Raw genomic sequence first — 13,400 nt, forward strand, 5'->3', positions numbered from 1 at the left:
GACCGCGTTTAATCGACTATCGTCGGTCGACAACGGTGCGAATTCGTAGGGGCGGTAGTTGGCGCAGCGTAAACAGAGGGTCGCTCTTAGAGCTCCTTTTTGTTCGTCGACATGGGAAACGCGCATCTACGTGGCACTTTCTCCACGCGCTCCATTAAGTAGATAACGAACTCATTCGATCATCTTTCCTCCGAACGAAAATGGGGACGCGAACCGGTGACTTCTCGTCGTGGATCGTCCGTATATCCAGGGATCGATCGAGTCGGTTAATTGCAACGACTGTCAGCCATCTCGACCGCTAGGCGATTCGGCCCCTTGGTCCTCGTTAACAGTCGAATCAGAATGAAAAATGCAAATCGTCTCCAGGGCGAATAACGTCGCGCCAATATAATTTATACGCCGCCTTACCATGTTGCGCGTCGTAAATTCCGGGCAAATTCCCTCGAATATGCTGCTTCCGAAGAAAGCACGCCCGTGTTCATTACGGTTAATGGCCGCATACATTATGCGCTTACAACCTGGAATTAACGATACGACGGGGGCCCGGTGGCCCGATCGGGGAATCGCCTACGTAGTTCCGCAATCCGAACGCGAACCAACGAATTTCGTCGTACAGCAAAATTAGAATTCGACCAGTCATCGGCCGATGTCCGGGGCCCCGAAACCCGCGGCAGGTGATACCGAACGTCTACTGAATAACCAATAAACCTGGCCCAGGACACCTCTGTGTGCACGTGTACGCGCGGTAGTGTCGGTCTCGGGGACCACGGTCCCCGTGTGTCGTAATACCCAGACACGCATCGACGTGGCGTCGAAGGAAGAAGCTCGTGTTGCATGCTGTTTTCCTCGTGTTTGATCGCGACTCCAGATACCTGCACTATTGTGTCTTACGATTTGGCAATGCGCGCTGCGTAATACAATATTTAGCTAACGCGATGCTAGAATAATAATTCTTCTTCGTTTGAAGCATTCATTACCCGTTTAACACGCTAATTGCCACGGTGGTCATCGATGACCCGTAAGTGAACTACCAATTTTAGTAATTTTGTTTGGACACAGTGAGTTGTATAGCTAATATGGCCTATGTTGCATCGTAGAATTCGGTAATTTCAGACATTAATAAATACAATTAAAAAGAAAACTTTATGGGATTAAGCTAAATAATTTGACGATGAGTTGTGTCGTTTAAAACAACGGTATGCTAATTTTTTAGTTTTGTTAGCTTCCATGAGTTCTTTGAAACCTTCTCAGTCTATTGTGGAGAGCTAATTATTTATTTCATAATAATTGACATCGTAAAAGAGTTTTTCGAAGTAATATAGTAGATGTAGCAGTGCACAGAATGTTTGCAGTAGTTGATCGATGTTATGCGTATCGTTTGTTAGCGGATCGCCCCGGTGGCGTTCGCTCTTTTCCTTTTTATGCCGGAAACAGATGGCCGCGAGTACGAGATCATTAGGAAGAGATTAGAGGTCTCTGGCCAATTAAAATTTTCGTGAACGGCCAACGGTCTTTCGACCGCGTGCGGAGGAACGTTACTGGTACACAAGTAGTTGGACTGTAATTGCGGGATCGCCGTGTGGACGACATCGTCGATCAGGCACGATACGATCGATGTCGCTGGCGAGGAATTACGATTCCTCGTTTCCTTCGACAGCCAATTCCCCGGCGCTGCGCGTCGTTTTCTTCTTCCTTTTTGAAATCACTATCCCAAGATAGCGCTACCAGTGCTGGTGCAATATAGTCACGCTATACACGTTCTGTATTGTCAACGCTTATATAAAAAAAACAATGGATCGCGAACGATACGCACAGATTTCTGACGTTCCTTAATTCGTTTCAAGTGTATTAAAAAGATCTCAATTGTAGCTGCGCACAAATTGTAACAGTTTATTTTACCCCTAGCGCGATTTCACGTTCGACCACTTGTAAACGTTTGGTCGGCGTTAAAAGGGCGGTTAACTCCGGGGATGCTGGTTATTTAATCTATAATCCTGACACTCGAGGGTGACTCCGTCATCGATACCCCAGATTTGCTTGCTCACCCTAGGAAATCATTTTCAGGGGTTGTTCCGCGCGCCGCGGGGTTCTGATCGATTCCGCCACTCGCCACCCTTCGTTTGGTCCGATCTCGGGCGCAAATATACTTGCGCACTTTATTCATTTATTTATTAAACGAGCAAAGACAATTTTAGATAAGCTGTACGATAAATCGAAGTAATACCGTGATAAAAGAAGTTTAAAACCAGCAGCAAACTCAGCAACGGAAATCGTCCCTGGTAAATAGACAAAAACGAGAAGAGAAAAGAGATTTAATCGTCAAACGAGTTTACAAAATATCTGTACGCTGACGATTTAAAAGAAACAGCAGCGCCTGAGAACAGAATCGAGGATTCCGAAGTGTGATCGCGAGCGTTATATAAATTACAAATCTGATCTACGGATCTAATATATCTACATGATATTTTCATGATCTGATTTAGATCTATATAAAGTCGGCATAAATAATGATGTATTCCTACTGTTTTCCACCGATCGCATTATATTTTAAGAAAGATACGTATCAACTTTCGTACAAGATAATTGGAGTTCAGTATTAAAAAATTCCACTGAATTCTATATAATCGGTTGAACATAACTTGGTATAATTACATTTGAAATTGGAAGTTAGTTCGTATACTGTTATTAGTCCATGTCGTGCTTGTTAATTTCCAGTCGCAGCGATTCGCAAAACGCGAATTTCCTACGTAAATTTTCCTGTAACGATCGAAACTGGCGTGGCCTCTGTGCTCCGAACAATAAGTTTTCGAGTCTCGAAGGATCGTCTGCCGTGTTTCGCGATATAAAAACGAATGGGAGAGTATAATGGTCGATCGAGAAAGTGTGACTAGCCTACGGGCGAAAGTTGCGCATAGCCAAATAACAGCTTGCGGTCAGTTGTACGGCGTGTTATTAAATCCTGAGTTGCGACTCGCGAATGACACGGAGCAGAGATTTACGAGGATACTCCCTCTGTGATTAGTTCTTTCCTCCTGCGCGCAGGATTTACACTCGCGCTAAACCAGCCGTTTACAAGACGCTTTTCGATCGCTCCTTTATTTTTCGTTTTCGCGGATGGAAACAAACCACGTTTCGACCTCGCGTATGCACGGAGGAAATAGTTTATCTTGCGTCTCGATGCGGAAACCATGAAATAGGATCTCCTTGGTTTGCTGCTTCTCGCTTCTCGTGCATTTTCCCGGTCGAAAAGGACACGACGAGTTTAAAAGCGTCGAGACGCGGGCTTCGGAAGTTGAGGTCGCTTTGGAAAAGAAGCTGCGTGGGGTCTCGCTAATTTTCTAGGATTTGATTTATTACGCGAGCGAGTTCCTGTTATGAAAAGGCTGGTAATCCCGTCTGCAAACGTGCGAGAGATAAAAATATTATAACCAGAGAATCGTTTACAATGGCCTCCAGCCGGGTATTTTCTCACAGGCTTGCGCAAGAATTTTTCATCGAGGCGCAGTTTCATCCGTTCCTTTAATTAGACTGACGTAACCGTCTGGCCGTGCAGCACGTGAGAAAACGAAAGTCCTTTTTACGACCTCGTTCGCGGGTCACATTTTCCCATTTTTCCGTCGGTTCACGCGGCGAGTTGCACTCCGTCAGCCGGCCGGAATGATCAAGACATAAAAACTCATTAACGCCTCGTGTATCGTCGGCCAATTAATTTCTGCCCGAAATAATGAACGCTCGTCTAATTACCTGAGAAAATGTAATGTTTGCCGGTCGAAATCGTCGCTGATCATCGCGCGTGAATTCACTGACCGGGACCACATCGTATTAATGCGAACGAACGAAGTTGTGCGGATTATTATTCGTCGTAGAAATCGATCTGATCGCGGATCTTTCTCAAATTAATTCGCAGAAAAACGTCTGGAAAACAATTTTTTGTTGAGATGCACCGATCGTGCACCGATTCGTAGAAATCGTAACTTCTCAGACCGATCCCTTGCGCTGAAACTTTCTATTAATCCGGTGATCAGTAACATTTCAGGTGGGAAGAGAAAAGGTTTCGTATTTAAAAAATATTAAGAATCGTGGAGTGAAAAGCTAATCTACGTTACATAAATTTTCTACAAAGTTTGCTCCAGTTCCCCCTGTTCTATAAATGTCAGTAAAGTAAAAAAAGGAGGTAGCCGTCGATGTCGTCGGGATTCTCACAGAGATCAGCACGCTTCCGAGATAATAAGTATAATCGGATGTCTGGTGGCTAGCGTAACGAAAGACGGCTAACATATTGTCGAGTTAGGGATCCTCCGCGTCGGGACGCCTACATGGGGTCGGTCTCCATTCTCTCCGGGGACCCCCCATGGGAACATTTCACACCGGTAACCACCGCAAACCTTCCACCTACCTCACCCTACCCAGTTTTGGTTACGCAAAGTCGATTTAGTTAGGGATGGTTTGCCAGCTGATTTATAACGCGCGAGAGTATCGGCGAGGTTGCATGGTCCAGGCGGTTCCACCCTTTATCGTTCCTTGGCATCGTTCTTCCTCCGCGAAAAGGTCAAGGCGCCGCATCGATGAACACCGCTTATTTATCTTTCATAGGACCAAACGTTCAACCATGCAAATAAATCCCTGCCACCCCCTCTCCTTCCAGAGTTATCACGCGACATTTTCTACATACATTGGGGGACAAAATGATAAGACAGAAGTAAGAATTTTGAATTCGTGCACCCCGCGATGTAGGGGACACTGTAGACGTAATGTGTAAACAGCTCTTTGGATCGTAAATTCGAATCGCGAAGAATAATTCCGTCGTTTGAAATGCAAAAAGTCCCCGGGACACGTCTCTCGATTCGTCGATTCTGTTTCATGTGTCACATATATCTTCTTCCGTGGAGACTATCCCTTCTGCCCGATAGTAACACCTACCAGGTACATGTGTTCCCGGGGGCAGTGCGTTGTCGGTGCGTTTATTAATTAGAGGTTTGCCGAGGAGGACGAGGAAAAGAAAAGGGAGAGAAAGACTGGTAATGGACGTCTACTCTCTTTCAGTTCTTCTGGATGGAGGACAATCACTTCTAGCGATGGCCTCAAGACGCTTTTAGAGTGCGAACTAATTAGACTATAAAGCAGAACGCGCGACGATCGATTCTCGTTCAGCGAGAATTACTCGTTTCAGAGTCGCGAAGTTCTGCTGTTTAATAAATAACGATATTAATAATACTATGTATCAACGTACATTTTAAGAACCACTTTGAAAACCACTTACGCTCGTCCATTCGTGTTTCTCCATATTTGGATTACACGATAATCTTCCCATAATTTGCTTTTAAAATCAACGGGGCTTGTTCCTATCTGGGACACGATCCTGTCGATTTGTAATCGATCAGATAACTAATTAAGAATTTGTGGTTGGCGATCAACGATTCGTGACACGGGTACCTTAAATAAATTATGATCACACGGAACACATCAATGTCGACGTGTCATTAGACTCCCGATGAAGCTAGCTTTCAAATCATCAAGGTCGAATTTCGTGGGATTGCCAAGTGTACGATTAAGGAGATCTTCTGTTCGAGAGATTATTATTTATTTAAACACGAATATGCAGTGTGGAATTACGGTCGTTATTTAAATTAGTACAGAGTATGCATTACATAGATTAGTCTCAAATCTGTTCGAAGGAGCCTAGACTACGCGTCAAGATTGATTAGGCCGTAGATAGCAGGGCAATTTATTCGACTATTATGATTTTTGGAGAGGAGGATGGAATTGACCAGCTTTCTACGAATTTCAAATGTTTGAATATTGAATCGACTAATGATAAGATCATAATTATGCTCATCCTACACATGATGTAACTTGTGTTTTAGAAGGATCTAACATTCGATTAAAAAGATAAAGTACCTTGGGTAACGATTTTAAAAAGGCTGATACTCTTGTAGTTTATGTGCTAAAAACATGTTCCTAAATTACTAATTTAGGGGAATTTACAGGTAACTGTACAAAGATAAAAAAACAAAATTACATTCTGTTTCGAAATTGCTTCTCAATCGTAGACAAATACGAGTCTCTCGTATCCGGGTCATTGTTGACCCAAACACATTAAGCGTATAGTAGATCGTTCCAGGGTTAAATTGCTTGAAAACTCGGGGTGGAAAGGATCGAATGCCCATCGCTGAGGACAGTCACTTCTGTTCCCTCTTCCTCGTAATTCCGTTGCTCCCTCTTCCTTCCAGTCCGGGTTGAGGCACGTCCTCCGGCCGAGATGAAGATACTAGAAGTGGGCGGACTTCTCCGTACATAAATCGTCGCTCTAGCGAGAGGCCGAGGTGCTAGGTGAACGCACTGCACGCTCCACAGTGTGTAGAACCGCATTGTTAAACTTTGCACCTACGACGTGTCTGCCTCGGGCTGCTTTTGCACCCTTTCCTTGTTCGTTGGGTTTCTCGCTCCCGATCCAGTTCGAGGAAGTTTCGTTCGCCGTCGACTGAGACTAACATAAGTGGACGAATGCTGTTTCTCGATCTTCCTTTCCGTCTTACGAACAACCCTTTTCACTGTTGAGTCACCTCCGAGAGCGTCTAGTCATCCCTCACCGCGACGCAAAACTTAGAAAACGCAAACAACGAAAGTAGATTATTTTTAACGCAACGTGCGAGAAGAATAATATTTTTTAAATCCGTGCAAAAATTCCCGCGGGGATGAAGTATTTACATGGAAAGGTTGTATATTTTCCGCGAACTGTGACCGTTCTGCGATTAGAGTTTTCTACCATAGTGTAATTTTCCCGCGGCACGGAGACCGGGGGGAAAACATGCAAAGAATTCCTGGATTAAGGTCGAACAAGGTTCGCGTAGACTGCTTTCCCAGCCTGGAAATAGTGGGTGAACGCACCGCGTGCACTTGCGTACGTGGAAATGCATCGGTAAGCAGGTTGCAGTCTCGCCTATCTAGCTCGAATCCCGCTTAGTATGCAATTGAATACTTAAAACAATGATTAAAATTCAGTTCCGCGAAGAAATATTCGTAACGCGGTGTACGGCTACGCGATACTCGACGGAAAGTTAGACAGAGAGGAATCGGAGCGGGCGTTATACGTGACGGTGAAAAATACAGGAAGATTGAATAATCGGGTTTTAAGTTACAGGACATGACTCGCGGAGAGGGAGATCGATTTACGGTAGATTTGATTTCGGCGCCCTAAATGATCCCACAGAGATCGGCACGTGGCTGGTCGCACCCTCTGACATCGGTCCGCGTAAAACTTGGGGGTTGTCGGCTTCCGTCCAACCCTCCCTCCTCTTCACCGCCTTTTCTTTCGACAAGTAAACTCAGATTCACAGGGTAAACGGACGCTAAGTCACCGACGTCAACAGGGAATCAACTTTTCGAGTATTTGCTCAGGGGCCCAGCGTTTGTTTCCTTAGGATCAGAAATCAGCCATGATTTGTTCGCGCCGTTGTTCGGGCTACTGGGAACTGTTTGCAAATGTATCAGGATTGTTTTCCATACGAGCAAAAGTGTGCAGCCAATTTTTGCGCGAAAGATATCAGTTTTCTTTTTGCGAGCCGCGTTAAATCGAAGTATTCGTTTCTGATTACGGGAGCTACGGGCATAGAGCGATCGATCATTCTTCTCCTGGTAAATTCCAACGTAAACGCGGGTTCGCTGGGTCGGTTCCCATGAACCTGCTTCTCGTGACGTAATTCTGCGACTTAACTCATGCTCCCTTCGTAGAAAAGAAGCACGCTGTTCCCATATCAGGCATGCAAAGCTTGATGTATCGACGCTTTATGACGACACGGGGTTGCCGAATACAGACCGCCCACCCCTGAAAAGGCAGCCTCGTGCACGACGTCATACCCGAGCGGCAAAGTCACCCTAATGGCTGGGATTAGTTTCTGATAGCGGTGCTCGAGTAGGCTGGTCGAAACTACGTTAAACAGGATCTCCATTCATGAACGATCCGTCCCCTGCCCCCCTTCTTCGTCCATGTTATTAATTATTCATCCATGCTCTGCACGCGTTGCCACATTCCTCTTCGTCGCGTCGATCGTTCGTCGTCGAACTGTGCGAATAGTTATTTTCTTGCGTTAATTAAGAATGCTTGGATCAAACTCTCTAGGACTGGTATTATACAATTAATGCTTCGGCACATGTTCGAGTCCCCTTTCAGCAGCCCGTTGATGGTAATTAAAAATTAAATACCCGTGGAAGGTGCAAACAATAGAACGCGTATCGTGTCTCGTAATTATCCTAGTTATCCTACTTAATAAGGTGAAAAATAAAGTCAATACGTAAAAAACCGTAGTCTTGTAAGAACCCCAATTATTTTACTAGTAACGTCGTCGGAGATGTATAATAATTCTAACGATGCAAAAGAAATTTTCTTAAAGTAATAAAATAATTGCAGGTATTACGAGACTATGCATTTTTATGTAGCGACTTTGTATTTCATTTTATTAACAAGGTGTGCTAAGTCGAGTACACTGTAAGGTTTTAAAATAAATATCTCCGACTCCGCGACACAGTGACCGATGTAAATATTTCTTAAGAAAGTCTCCAATAAGTTTGGCCGGTCTATGACAGGGCTTCTGCTTATTCAACGTCCTGGCAGACCTATCCCGGACCCTCGTCGTTGATCTCGTACGGTTCCCGGGCTAATAGCTCGAAACGTTGACCGCGTCGAGTCAATATCTCAATATCGTTATCTGTCCTGTCCCGGAACGACGGAACACAGACGGAGAGACCGAGAGAGGACTAAATAGTCTCAGGCTTGGGATCGGCTCTTGGAACGGTATCTCCTCGAATATCTTCCTGGTCGTCGAAGAAAGCTGGTCCGGATGCCTGGTTCAGCCTCTCCGTGTCAAGAGGTTCCTGGAGGAGGTTCCGAAATGGAATCATCGATCGATAAGCGATCGGCTCGCGAGACGAACCTTTCAATCATGCGACACCTATCAAACCGGAGGGCTTCCAGTGTTCCAAATGAGGATCTCCGGCCTCTAAACCGAGAGGAGGGGGACAACGTTAACGATCCTATCAGTGATTCATGGCCGATCGTAGTGTATTTATTTGGATCACCGGTTTCTCAGCGAAACGGATGCCATTGTTCCGAACGAGTTTCGACGATTAATTTTTTGGTGGCGAACGGTTACGGCTCTTCTCGATACCCAAGAAAATAATTGGGATTCTAACTGCATCGCATTAACCGTCTCGATAGATCGCTAACCACCGCTTCGAGCAGTTCATCCCGAGTAATTTTGCGTTTTAAAATTTTTTCACGGTTCTGCACGTGATTTGATGGAGTATGCAAATGTTGGAAGGAATTAATTACTCAATCTACACCGATCGCGTAACGTTGTTTCGATGAACTTGCGATAGCCGGGACTGTGTTCCTGTAATTATGGATCGTTTCAAAAGCGCGTCAATTAATGTACCGTCTGTCGTGCCCGTGGAAATTATGCGCAGAAGTCTTCCGCGAAATTCGGATCGCATAATTCGAATCACTCGGTCACGTAGTTCTTCCAGTCCGGCAGGGGTATCATTTGTTTGCCAGGTTGACAGCAGGTTCCTCCGTTTTATAAATGATTTCACGAGTCGCGTTCTACGAAACAGGATCGCTGACGGAGGATAGAAGGCAGATGGAAGCCCAGACAAGACTGAAAGCGAATTATTGATTGTGCTTGCAATCCGATGCCACGCAGGACGAATTAATCGAACGTACCTCGCGAGGTTCGTTTGTAATTTACAATTACGGTCGGCGTACAGAAATTCTGTGTATGCGGAATAGAGTTTTACGAGAGACGCTTAAAAAGAAATTACAGGAAGGAATTATAGCCGCAATTTTCTTACTCGTTCGCAATTAAAGAGCAGCCACGAAACGCCCACCGGTCTTTGGTCTCGATTAAACGTAAACCGTGGTAGCCTCGAGCCTATGATTTCGTCTAATTAAGGAGGACGTTGTCTGTTAGCGGGTCATTCCGGACGCGGCCTCGCGTGTGATTCTTCGTGGATCTTCCCGATGATCGGGGTACGCTAAAATGGCGGTATAAAACGCGCGGTGGAAAAAAAGCAGCAGGACGAAAATGGTGGCTGGGAATATTGTCACCGGTCACGAGAACTCGTCCCGCGTGCGTGCGCGGGGGCGTTCACGATCGTCTCGGAAAGGAGAACCAATGGGAGCGGAGAATACATTGCGTGACACAGGATGGTCTTTTTCACACTCCGGAGCGTGCTCCACCCGCGGCCTTCGACGCTGGCCTCCGGCGATCGGAGGAAACTCCTTCGTCGTCGTGATAATCGAAACTTTAAATAGAAACGATCAGGTTCTAGCTCCAGTGACTTACTCGCCAATATCCTATTAACTTTTTCTGCTCAGGAAGTTTCTCCGAATTAAAATTAATTTATATCGAACCACGACGAATCGTCCATTTTTCAGGACCTCCAGTATCCCCGGCTCACCGCGAGCGTTTCCAGGGATAATGAAAACAGGCGTCGGGCAATTTCGGCAATTAGGAAGTGGATTTGGTTCGGACCCGCGACCGTTACCGATTCATCGTGTGTCGAATATCACTCCAGTCTATCTTTGTCGGTCATAAATCTGAGACGATATTGCGCGGTTCGCGCAGATTCGAGCCGTCGCAGCCCCCGACACCGTTAGTGAGATTATGCCGCGCGGTGTGTCACAACGCTCGAGGAATTTATGCTTAGGCCGATATCTGCTGCTCACGCTTTGCATACCCTCCGCCCCTGCCATGCGCTGCTAAGATCGCGCCGCGCGATTATCCGCCAAATTTATAATGGCCCCGAAGGCGAATAATCGCGGATCTGCCTTGACGGCTGCTTCGAGTTTCGAAAACCGTGGCGCCGATCATTTCGGGGGTCGAGGCCCCCTTTCGATCCGTCCTGGGTCTCGTTCATCCATACGCGTACAGTGATCGGTAAAACGCAATATACTTTGAATTATCGAGGCAGCTTGACGAAACCAGACTTCCAAAAATTGGGAAAAAGGGGGTTTGGCGCGGGAATCGTCGCGGGTGGCTCATTAGATCGGTCGGGCGTCAAGGTGCGGCTTGTGGTGTACGTTGTGTGGTCTTGGGAGGGGTACGAGGTAAGGATAAAATAACTGGAGAACACCCTGAGTGCCCTCGACGTACGAGCACGCATTGTTTGGCACGCGCCCGCTTCTACAGATGCCGCGCGCACCTTGCCTCGAGTGCGGCGCATATGTTTCGAATCAGTTGCGAAACCTATCCGGCCGATTGTCTGCTGGCCTAAGTACGGTACACGCACTCCGTGTCGGCAGCTATCGGCCGCGAAACTTCCTCTTTCGCAGCGTGCCGGCCCCGAAAGCCTTGCGAAATTCGATTCACAGCTCGTCGAGCATGTCGCGGATTATGGGAGTAACTGACCGTGGAAGGACAACTTTGGAAACGGCGTTCGTTAATGCAACACCGTACGCAGGAAACGGAATTTTCTGTTGTTGGTTTTAATCGGGGGGACGAGGCGTACATTCTATTTATAATTTCTAGTAGTTTAGATTCGATAATGGAAGCTCCGCCGTATGGTTAAACGGCGAGAAAACGGAGCGCATTAGTAGGCATCGAGTACAGCGATCGAAAGTTTAATTGGTTCGCATATCGAGGCATGCAGCGTGCATAGTAACAATAATAGAAACGGTTCGTGGCCCCGTTCCGAATAAGAACTCGATTATACTTGGAATCTCTCTGATTCGAAGCCCGCCGAAAAGATGACCTAACCCCGTTTTATGGGGGGCGCGTACCAATGGACATTAACTGGATCAAGTCCGAGATTTCACCGGCGTACGGCCAAGACAATTACGAACCGAATCCCGGAGCAGTTTCAAGATCTGTTTCCACGGGGAGGCGCGCGCGTAACAATGGAAGCGTCCGTAGTTATATTATTGGATGGTCGGTCAGGGAGTTTGCGAGCTGAAATTGAAAGCATTGTCGGGCGACGCGGTGGTCTGCCATCCCCCTCTCCGCTCATCCCCTCGCGATCTTCCGCAACGAACGGCAGCCTCTATAAGTTGAAACAATAAAGCTTAACTACCACCACGACGGCACTCGAGTCATCCCTGAAGTGTTCTTTGTGAGGGCACGCGCCCCTGTCACACGGAGGCTGCGGTAGGTTTAGGGGCTGCACCTACGAGCAGAGTAGAGACAGGCGACACACGTTTCAATACGGCCATTGTGCCACGCCGAGGGCTGACAGTATGCTCGTTACTCGTGTGTTACGGGAGGTCGATGCCGGGAACAAACTCGGTGCAACGGGGGTTGCAGCACTTTACGCGTCCGAGTACCGGCGATCTGGGGTCGAGTTCAAGTAACAGTTCAAGCAGCACTTCTTCCCTCTTGTGGATTTCTGAATCGAACCGGTTACGCGTTAGTCCTCTGTTTTTCTTCCTTTGTTCGACGCCGAGGCTTAATCGTTGAGGCTCGAGCCTCGATCGTTACAGCCAAATCTTACCAGTAGAAGTAGCACGGAATTTGGAATTTTTTATTTGCTCGAATCAAAGACAGAAGCGTTTCGGTTTTTGCTGCCAAGCCGTCGTTCTCTGCTAGCTCCTTCCTCCACTGTGATTTCATAATTATTGCCACAACATTCTGCTTGGCAACCGGCTGCCACGCTTCAGGAGGTTTTTCGTTAAATTAATAAAAATTAATAATCCGTCGGTTTCAATTTGAAACGGGGAAACTCAGTGATGCAAAGAGCGTCTTGTGTATTCTTCGTTGAACGAACCTTCGATTAATTAATGCGCTTCCTGGCGATGGTGGCTGTGTTTTAATTAACTCGATTCCAAGAACCGGAATCCCGTTTCACTTTCTCGAGCGTTCCGCAATATTTCGTTTTTCAAAATCATTTTCTTTCAAGACGCATCGATTGCGTTTGTTTCTACCGCGAGTCAGCCTTCGACGAACTTTCATTTTACCTCTTAGAAATCTTCGAACAGATTCTCTAATGTTGAATTTGTAGAAGTTTAAGTTAAGCTATGTTAGACTGTACACTAAAAAATGGCACGGCAGTTCACCCTCTTTGCGAAGATATCGTTGGACCTTCGGTAAAGAAAATTTCCACCCCCGAAATCCGTTCTCCGGTTTTGGTCTTCCGGGCCAACGATTCCAACGAGCGCGTCTTTGGTGTCCACGTCGACAAAGGCGCCGGTGATTTCCAGAAAGAGAGGAGGTCAGGTCACGAGAGGGTGGCAGGCTGTGGGTGGAGGTGGTCGAAACCCCCAAGTAATCTCGTTAATTTGCGTGCCGGTGCGGGCTAGCGCAGGGAACCCTTGCCAGGAGGAGGACGAAGGGTAGTGAACGGGGACGAGAATATCCTCGTCGGAATCCTTGCCGGATTCCTGGTCGTGGGAGGGTTGGAAAAGCCAGCCG

This window comes from Colletes gigas, unplaced genomic scaffold (genome assembly GCF_013123115.1).
Source record: "Colletes gigas isolate AHSC1104 unplaced genomic scaffold, ASM1312311v1 Colletes_gigas_Sc00035, whole genome shotgun sequence".
In the NCBI taxonomy this organism is placed as follows: domain Eukaryota; kingdom Metazoa; phylum Arthropoda; class Insecta; order Hymenoptera; family Colletidae; genus Colletes; species Colletes gigas.